Here is a 9,080-nt window from a genome sequence, read left to right as displayed (position 1 = left end):
GTCTACATTCAACGGGAGAAGAAGGGTAGGAAGAAGATTCCTTTCACCAACTCTGTCTCCTTTTATTAGGAACCAGAAACAGACTTTTCCTTAGGTTTTATTCACTAGAATCACAATACCCAGCCATCAATGACTCCGAGGGACTCTGGGAAAATATATTTAGTAGGGTGTGTTAAAGTACTGAACAGAATTGAGGTTATGTTAACAAGGTAAAAAGGAGTGAGGATTAGGGTACTCACACCTACAGGGTCTGTCATATATTGCACCAAATGTATTTTTGTTGCCGTCGTTAACGCATCACATTTACTATTGTTGAAATCCCATTAGTGCTAATCTTTTATCTCTTCAAATTCAAACGTGTTCCCGTACTTTTGCAAAGTACTTTCTGCAGAATGCAGTTTTAATTGGAGAGCCCTGGCTTTAAATGGGCAAAAAATAGGGTTAGGACCAGCGCCAGGGCTAGGTCTTAAAAAAAATAGGCAAAAGTCATTGGTTGGACTAAGTGCACCCTGGAAACCACACTCCCTAATTCAATTAGTTTTTCCACTAACAAGCTATTTAATCAGACGTTCATAATATGTATGCAAATCTTGTTAATCTGTTGATAATAGTAAGTCTGGATGGTCTATACTTGACATAGAAGCATTAGAGTGACTCAGGGTGTGCGTGGAGACTTCATTCGTATCTTTACTGCTCGTATCAATAATTCTTCATAATTGTTTGGTTTTGTGATATAAATTTGTTGGAATTAAACTCGAAAGCTCATAAATAGTATAATTAGTTTTTGTTACACTCCAGTTCTAATTGCTAATTGATTTAAAGGTACTGTTGTGTATTCTCTCTGTTCTTCACATCTATCCCGGATCATGATGCTCATTTACTTACCACTACGATTGTATTGACCTGGGAGGACAGTGTAGGGGAGCAAGAGTTCCTCCCCTCTTCAAGGGCCTTCTAGCTGGACTGAGAATCAAATTGATATCAGATTAACAGGAGAAAATAAAATTTAGTAACGTTTGTATGGGGAATCTGCACCGACAGGAATGGGAAATTCCAAAGACAGGCAAAATGAAGCAGAAGGGTCATCCAGAACTAAGGAGAAGGGGTATTGGGGTATGAGACTCCAGAGGAAAGGATGCATCTCGTGAGGCCATAAGAAGAGCAGATGTTTGGTAATTAGATGTTTGTCCTGCTACACAGATGGGTCACTTGGGTAAAATTTATCTCTGCTTATGATCCTTATTCTGAGAAGGACCCCAATTTAGGTTCTATCATGTAGTTAAGGGAGGGCTCAGAATAACCTTCATGCCAAAGTGTTCTCACTTAGGGCAACCTGCCCATGGCTCCTGCAACAGGAACCATATCTTTCTGGTTTATCACCTGCTTAGCAGAGTGCTTGACCCATAGGAGGTACCCAGTAAACATTGGTCGAATAATTGAATTACCAGATGACTCCCGACAATAATCAGCTGTGTATCAGGAGCCGAAGCAGTCCTAACTGGCCTATTTCCTGTGTGCCAGCTAATGTTTTATTTTAAAAGAAAAAGTAGGAAACATAGATTACACCCTAGAATATGTCAGGCTGTGGGGGCGCCTGGGTGGCTCAGTCGGTTAAGCGTCCGACTTCAGCTCAGGTCACAGTCTCGCGGTCCGTGAGTTCGAGCCCCGCATCGGGCTCTGGGCTGATGGCTCAGAGCCTGGAGCCTGCTTCCGATTCTGTGTCTCCCTCTCTCTCTGCCCCTCCCCTGTTCATGCTCTGTCTCTCCCTGTCTCAAAAATAAATAAAAACGTTAAAAAAAAATTTTAGAATATGTCAGGCTGTATTTGGATATTTAGGCTATATATGGTGGTTCTGTTTTCCTCTGAAATGTTTTTGTTTTATATAATCCAGGCCACCAGAAAGAGAACGACTTCCTGATTCCACTTCCCAGGTCCCAGGGAATTGTTCGGATGGCCCTAACTTGGGTCAGGACCTTATCCCTGCTCCAGGCAGGAGGGTGGGCCACATTTAGTGCTATTTTTGTGAACATTTAAGTGGGGGTAGAAGCAATGCTGGAAAAGAGGTTTTCAACAAAGCCACTTCAGTGGTTCTGCTATTCCACTACTTCAAGCCCCCCTCTCTGTGTTTAACACATACACACCCACATTTCATCCACTCATTTACACAGTGGCCATTGGACATCAGCTACGGACCCCGTGTCTAGTTTTATGGTCTGTTACTTACCCTGTGTGTTACCTATACTCTGTATGCCTCAGTTTCCTTATTTGCAAAATGAGTAAAATGATAATACTTCATGGGATTGTTTTGAGGATTCAACGTGATTTTATATATACGTTCTATGTGTATTATATATAATATGTATTAATGTGGTATGTGTAGGATATATGTTCCATTGTATACAGTTGTATATAAACTTGGAACAGTGCCTGGCAAAGGAATATTAATGAAATGTCAGCTGTTACAAGTCTGCAGTCCCTTTGCACAACTCTAAAAATCCAAAAGCTCTTAACCACCAAAATTTCTTCAAAACTTTGGCAGAAAATTCTGATCTGGTCGGCACTAAATGACTTGCAGAGCCTGACCTGAAGGCATGTGGGGACATTTTGAGGCTTGATTTAACCACTAGGTGTGAATATTCACACCAGTAGCTGCAGAAACAGCGAGGTAGATAGCAGGGTGCTGCCCCAGCTCTATTGGCAAATACTACGTGCTATGACCGTTTTCAGATGAAAAGTTCTGAATTCTGAAATGCATCTGGGCCCAAGGTTTTAAATGAGGGCTTATGGCCCTGTGCTCATGTCTACCAGTATCCCCCTCATCAACCACCCTGCGCCTGGATGAATGGAGTACAATCTGCCCTGAAGGACCTCGCAGAGCGCTGAGCGGATTGATGTTAGCTACCGTCAGGGGCCGCCTGGGGTCCAGGGAGCACACAGGACAGCCCTGAGCTCTGTAGGGTACAGAAAGGTTGTGAGGTGAAGGAAAGAAAGGGGATTCCTGAGGTGGGACTGGAAGATTCCAGCACCTCCTTTGATCAGGCGTGGTGCTGGGGACTGAGGATTCAGCGGTAAGGACAGCCCTGTCCCTGCCCAGAGGCCCCCTGTGCATCGTAGAAGGTGGCAGCCCCCGCTCAAGAAACGACTGCAGATGTGATGAGGTGTGTTCTAGATGCTGTGTTAGCCGGCTTTGCCTCAGGGGTCGGAGGAGGTTGTGGGGAGACAGACCCGGAGAAGGAGTGAGTAGGAGTGCGCCGGGTAAAGAAGCAGCCAGTGGGTGGAACAGGGAGAGGAAAGCACATGACAAAGGTCAGGAGGGTAGAGGAAGCCTGCCCGTTTCAAAGAACAGACGCCCACCGGCTGGAGGAGAGAGCTGGCAAACAGGTGGCAAGGAGAAGAGAGTGGATGGCAGGGCAAGGCCAGGTTACCCTCAGGCAGGAGCCCCCGTCTGCCAGCTCGGGGGTAAACAGTCTGCTTTATGCATTGTTGTCAGGAGCACCCTCTTTTCACTCTCAGAACGTCCCAATTTCAGCCATTAAAGTAGACTACATACTTTAATACGCCATACTACATAAACTAATACGCCAGTTTGGGGAACTGAGAATTTATCCTTAGGGGAGTGGGAATCCATTGAAAGATTTTAAACAGTACACATCTGAAAATTTTATCTGGGGTGATTAAAGTCACTTGGTTTTACACAATAAAACAGATGTTTTGCTGGGGCACCTGGCTGGCTCAGTCAGTGGAGCCTGTGACTCTTGATCTCGGGGTCGGGAGCTCGGGCCCCACGTTGGGTGTAGAGCTTACTTTAAAAAAAAAAAGGTTTTGTCTTACTCTGCTGATCATTCTATTGATCTCAAGGGTTACTGAAATAGGTATCAGACCTGGGAGAGAGTGCTGGTCAGCAGACTGACTTTTGCTGGCCTAGGACAGCAGAATGATTTGCTCGTCGCGGTGAGTACGTGTACACAGAAATAGCCCCAGTATCTGATGCTGCTGTGAAACGAAAACGTTCTCTTTCCTTGGGTGAACTCTCAGGATATCCTGTGTTGTCCAGACCACCCTCGGGAACAATTAGAGGTCTGTCTGTGAAAATTCAGGAAGGGCGGTGGCCTTCGCTCTGCTTTCTCCCTGGGTCCGGGGCCTGTGTGTGTTTGCCCGCGTGCAGGCCCATCCCAGGCGCCCTCCTCTCCCGGTTTGCTTTCCTCTGTTGGTCAGAGCTACTAGCAGTTGGCTGACACTGATTTCCCGGCCTCATGCTTTCAGCCAAGAAAAGACAGGAGAATTCAGGAAAGCCTAAGATTCATGTTTTACATTTTGCGTAGGATGCTCTCACTGCCTCGGAGAGACACAGACTCACCCCTTTGGGAATTCCTTTACTCTTAGTTCTTATTTCTGTCACATTTTGAGCTCTCCTGTCTGCTGCTGGGTAGGTGGAAAGATAAAGCTACATGACAGCTGGTAATCCCCTTCAGGCATCACAGTGGGATGGAGTTGAAGGAGATTTAGCCAGAAGCAACAGATCAGCCCTCTGTGATAAGAAGGTATCGGACTATTGAGAGCTGCTGAAAAGCCTCCGGTGTGGCCTAGTGTCCTGGGGCAGTTGTAGATGGGAAGAATTAACAGCATTCTCCTGGGGCAGGCTGCCTGGGGACCCACAGGCTGGCCGTTCCCCAGGTGGGTTCCCTGCAGCTGGCAAACCAGGAAATGGGTGATTCATCTCTTGGGGGCGAATGTGCATAAGCCCGAATGTGTACAAGCCCGCATATGTACAACATACACAATACACATACACACACAATAGTCGAATACCTACCCTCAAGTCAGATACTGCAGTCTTTCCCCAAAGACCAGCTCTGTCACAATCGGAAAGCCTAAAAACTAAAAACGGCTTTTTTCCTTTTATCAACCCTCCCTCCCCCAGGGCATATTCCATCTGGGGCCAACTCCACCAAGTAGTCAGACTATGAGAACATGGACATTTTAGGATGTCTCTCCTGCAGCCCCTCAGGGTATGCTCGCTTACTGTATGGTAAGATTTTCACCTTGGGATCCCTAGCCGTGCACCAGGAGTCCGAGAGCCCCGTGACTTTGGGCATGTGCGTGTGGACTGCTCTGGGGAAAGGGTCCATAGCTTTCAGGGGATCACACACGTGTGGGCATCCACAGCTGGCTCATAATTTGACACCCTCTGACATGATAGTTTTTAATACTTGTGTAGCACATACTTAAAGAGATGACGTGAGTGGTGCCCGGCTGGCTCAGTCGGTAGAGCGTGAGACTCTTGATCTTGGGGTCATGAGTTCAAGCCTCATGTTGGGTACAGAGATTACTTAAATAAATACAATGTTTTAAAGAGAGGAACGCTTGGGTGGCTTAGTCTTAGTCGGTTAAGCGTGTGATTCTTGATTTCAGCTCAGGTCATGATGTCTCTTAGTCGGTTAAGCGTGTGATTCTTGATTTCAGCTCAGGTCATGATGTCATGGTTCGTGATACCAAGTCCCGTGTCGGGCTTTGTGCCGACAGGGCAGAAGCCTGCTTGGGATTCTCTCTCCCTACCCCCACTCTCTGCCCCTTCTCCACATGTGCTTACTCTCTCTCTCAAAAATAAATAAAAATAAACATTAAAAAAAAATGTTTTGAAGAGATGACCTGAGAAGTTGACACTCAGCTTTTCACTCTTGTCCCATGAAACTCAACTCTGATCCCTACTTGTGTTTGCTGGTTGGTATAACAAAAGCCCTGCAGATATCCAGATGTATCATTACCCCCACACCCCCCTTTCCTTCTCTAGTATCCGAAGGGTTCTTACTCAGAGGAGAACTCATTCATGCACAGGAGAGGTATTTGTATTAACGAAGGCTGAGGTAGTGAGGCACAGCTTGAAGAAACGGGCTTCTTGGAGTTGCTGACCAAAGCCATATTCTTCAAGGACAACTCCAGATGGTGCTGTTCCTACCAGCATAATAGAAATGCTCTCAGTGTTCCCAGCAGAGGAATAGCATTGCACTTTATTGGCCAAGAGGGAGCAAACGTTGCATTCTAGGGTAAGACTCCAGCTGTTCATGAGGCAGCCGTGCACACCTCCACCCTGGCAAACCCAAGCCAGCACCGTGTGTGGTGGTTCCAGCTCTCTCCCCTGCCCTGCGGGGACTCTTTCTGTGCCTCCTTTCTTCTGTGCCTCATCTGCCGTGGGCTTTTGAATCTAGGCTGGCTCAAATTGGACATTTCATGCAGTGATCCTCTAGGGATCTGGCTCCGTTTCCTTTCTCTCCTTGCATCTTACACATGAAATGTTGGCACTCTCCCTACCTTTTCTTTCTGATATTGGCCTGTTCCTGTTTACTGTGTTGCAGTTTCAATAGTAACGTCTTAGTGGGGTTGACTTTCATATGAAAACAATACAGGACAATAACAATGAAGCATTCGCTGTAACTTTTGATTTAGTTTTCTTTGAAACCTTAGCGGGTTCCTCATTAGGAGCTGTCCCTAAGAGAGGTTCTCACTTTCACATTGCCTACTCTGATAATATTTAGGCTTTTCATAAACATGTATGGTTTTTATGTATGGCTCGTATGAAAGTAATTAAAACAGCACTCAGAACACCTAGTTCTCAGCATTGGCTCTGGCACTTGGATCCGTATGCATGGTGGAGATAGAGGCAAGTTTCCTAGTCCGGGATCAAGAGACTTCTACAGTGGGCCGGGCGGTAAATACTTCAGGCTTTGTAGGCATGTGGTCTCTACCTCAGCTCTGCAGCTCTGTGGCTGCGCTTGAAAAGTAGCTGTAGATAATATGTAAACAAATGGAGGTGGCTGTGTGCCAATAAAACTTCGTTATAGGCACTGAAATGTGAATTTCATAAAATTTTGGCATGTCACAAGGTATTATTCCTCTTTGAATTTTTCTTTCAACTGCCTAAACATGTAAAAACCATTCTTAGCTCATAGGTCATACAAACACAGGCGGTGGTCTGGACCGGGCTGACCCCTGGTCTTCATCAGTTTACCGCAAAACCAGGCTATAACAATAGAAGTCAATCATTGTTTGCTTCTGGGAGTGAGGTGGGGATTTACTCAAAGGGACCAGCAGGTAGTTTTCCGGAGTTTATGGCAATATCCTGTGTCTTGTTAAGGATGTGGATTACACAAGTGACCATATTTGTCAAAACTGATTCATATTTAAGATTTGACCATTTGTGTGTAAATTATACTTCCATAAAGATGAAATGAACAAATGTTGCATAACAGCCTCTCAGGGGCACATACTAGACAATAAACGTTTACTTCTCTTGGACAGGTTTGCAGGTCAGCTGGGCTGGCTCTGCCCCATCCACGCCCGTTTTGGGTGCCAGGCTGGACCAGGGCAGCTGTCTGCCAGTGGCAGCAGACCCAGACAGCAGACTGGACGGTACATGTGCATTTCAGCCCTCCACATGTTGTGTTGCTTGAACACAGCCTTTCCGCAAGCATCTACATATCCTAATTTAAGGAAATGTGACTGAAATGCAAAAAAAGCTGCATCCCTTATGTGTGAAACCTGCCAAATCTCAATTTTTGAAAGGATTGCAAATGTTGCAAGACAGCAGGGCATACTACATACGAAATAATAGAAGAGCAAAACGGGACTGAAAATAAGCAAGTGTCAAAATCTGTCTCCGGATAAAAATAGGTTTCTGGCAGACCAGGAAGGACAAGTCCACTGTTGTCCCTGCAGTGGTGATGACCCTGGAGGTGGTGCTTCCTCTGCCCATCTGTCAGTTTAGTTTTGCTTTTACTCCGCTTAGGCACTGAGGTCTCCCTGAGTGAACTTGACTTCAGCAGCCCAGCCTAACCTCTCTCTTTTTTTTTTTAAAAAAATTTTTTTTTCAACGTTTTTATTTATTTTTGGGACAGAGAGAGACAGAGCATGAACGGGGGAGGGGCAGAGAGAGAGGGAGGCACAGAATCGGAAACAGGCTCCAGGCTCTGAGCCATCAGCCCAGAGCCCGACGCGGGGCTCGAACTCCCGGACCGCGAGATCGTGACCTGGCTGAAGTCGGACGCTTAACCGACTGCGCCACCCAGGTGCCCCTAACCTCTCTCTTGAGCGTGAGGCCTTCATTTCCGTCTGTCTACTACCTCTCCTAGACAGCATGAATGCATTTTAACCTGAACTCAGGAACTGATCCTTCATGTTCCTGTTTCAGTGAAATAGCACCATTATCAAGCCAGGTACCCAAACCAGGCATGACTTTATGACCCATTGGAGACAGAGAATGAAATACAAGGAAGAGTCAGATGATTTTGAAGTGTGAAGCCTGAATGATTAAGAGGTGGTAGTGTTTTGGGAGCCAACCAGCACGTTGATATTCTGTAGTTATAAGTCATCTTCTAGCTCATGGGTCATAAGCTTCAGCAGGCAACATAGGGCTGCTCAGATTCTGAAATCCCATGGCTTCTGGAGAGCGGCCCTTAGTTGCGTCCAGCATGACCATTAAAAGCTGGTGCAATAGAGCATTAATACAGCTGGTGCACCAGGCTTTGGAATCATGAATCCTCAGTAACACATCCTCAGTTTGTAAACTGAAGCAAGTTCCCTGACTTCTTGGAGCTATACCTCTCTCATTTGTGACATGAGAAGAATTATTAGTGCCCCCTCTGTAACAGTATTTGGGGATTAAATGGGATATTTAAAGCTCTTACTGTAGTGTCTAGTTCATATTATACTCTTGGTAAATGCTACAATTTTAGTTAACAAACTCACGTCCAAGAAGTAGTTTTGCTCTTTTTTGCTTGAAACTCTCCATTGCGCAGAATGCCATGTATTTGGTACTGTGTCATGCTAACAAGCCCTATTAAGAGTCAACTGTAATTAATCCCTCTGAGTCTTCTCTATATATTACGTTATTCCTATTTTTCTCAGCCCTATCTGCTCACTCTACTCTACCCTGTCTCCTAACCCCCCAATATTTTGTGGCTGTTTTTATCACATTTTATCTTGTGTAGTCTTACCCTAAGAACTGATCGAGGATGAACATGTTGCTGAGTTTAAAAAACATTTATATGAACCTACAGATTGTAAAACCAGAATGGGTTATGAAG

General features: G+C 45.5%; 1 non-coding gene across 1 annotated transcript; it reads left to right on the top strand.

Moving 5' to 3' along the window:
* The first annotated feature begins 5,247 nt into the window (after window positions 1-5,247).
* On the top strand, window positions 5,248-5,320 carry TRNAK-CUU (transfer RNA lysine (anticodon CUU)). Its single transcript has one exon. It is a non-coding gene; the product is annotated as a tRNA-Lys (tRNA).
* Window positions 5,321-9,080: the final 3,760 nt, after the last annotated feature.

This window comes from Lynx rufus, unplaced genomic scaffold (genome assembly GCF_022079265.1).
Source record: "Lynx rufus isolate CCGP_SWC_20201006 ecotype Redwood Valley unplaced genomic scaffold, mLynRuf1.p SCAF_7, whole genome shotgun sequence".
In the NCBI taxonomy this organism is placed as follows: domain Eukaryota; kingdom Metazoa; phylum Chordata; class Mammalia; order Carnivora; family Felidae; genus Lynx; species Lynx rufus.
The sequence above is the reverse complement of the archived record's forward strand: the minus strand, read 5'-3'. Positions and strand labels throughout refer to the sequence as shown.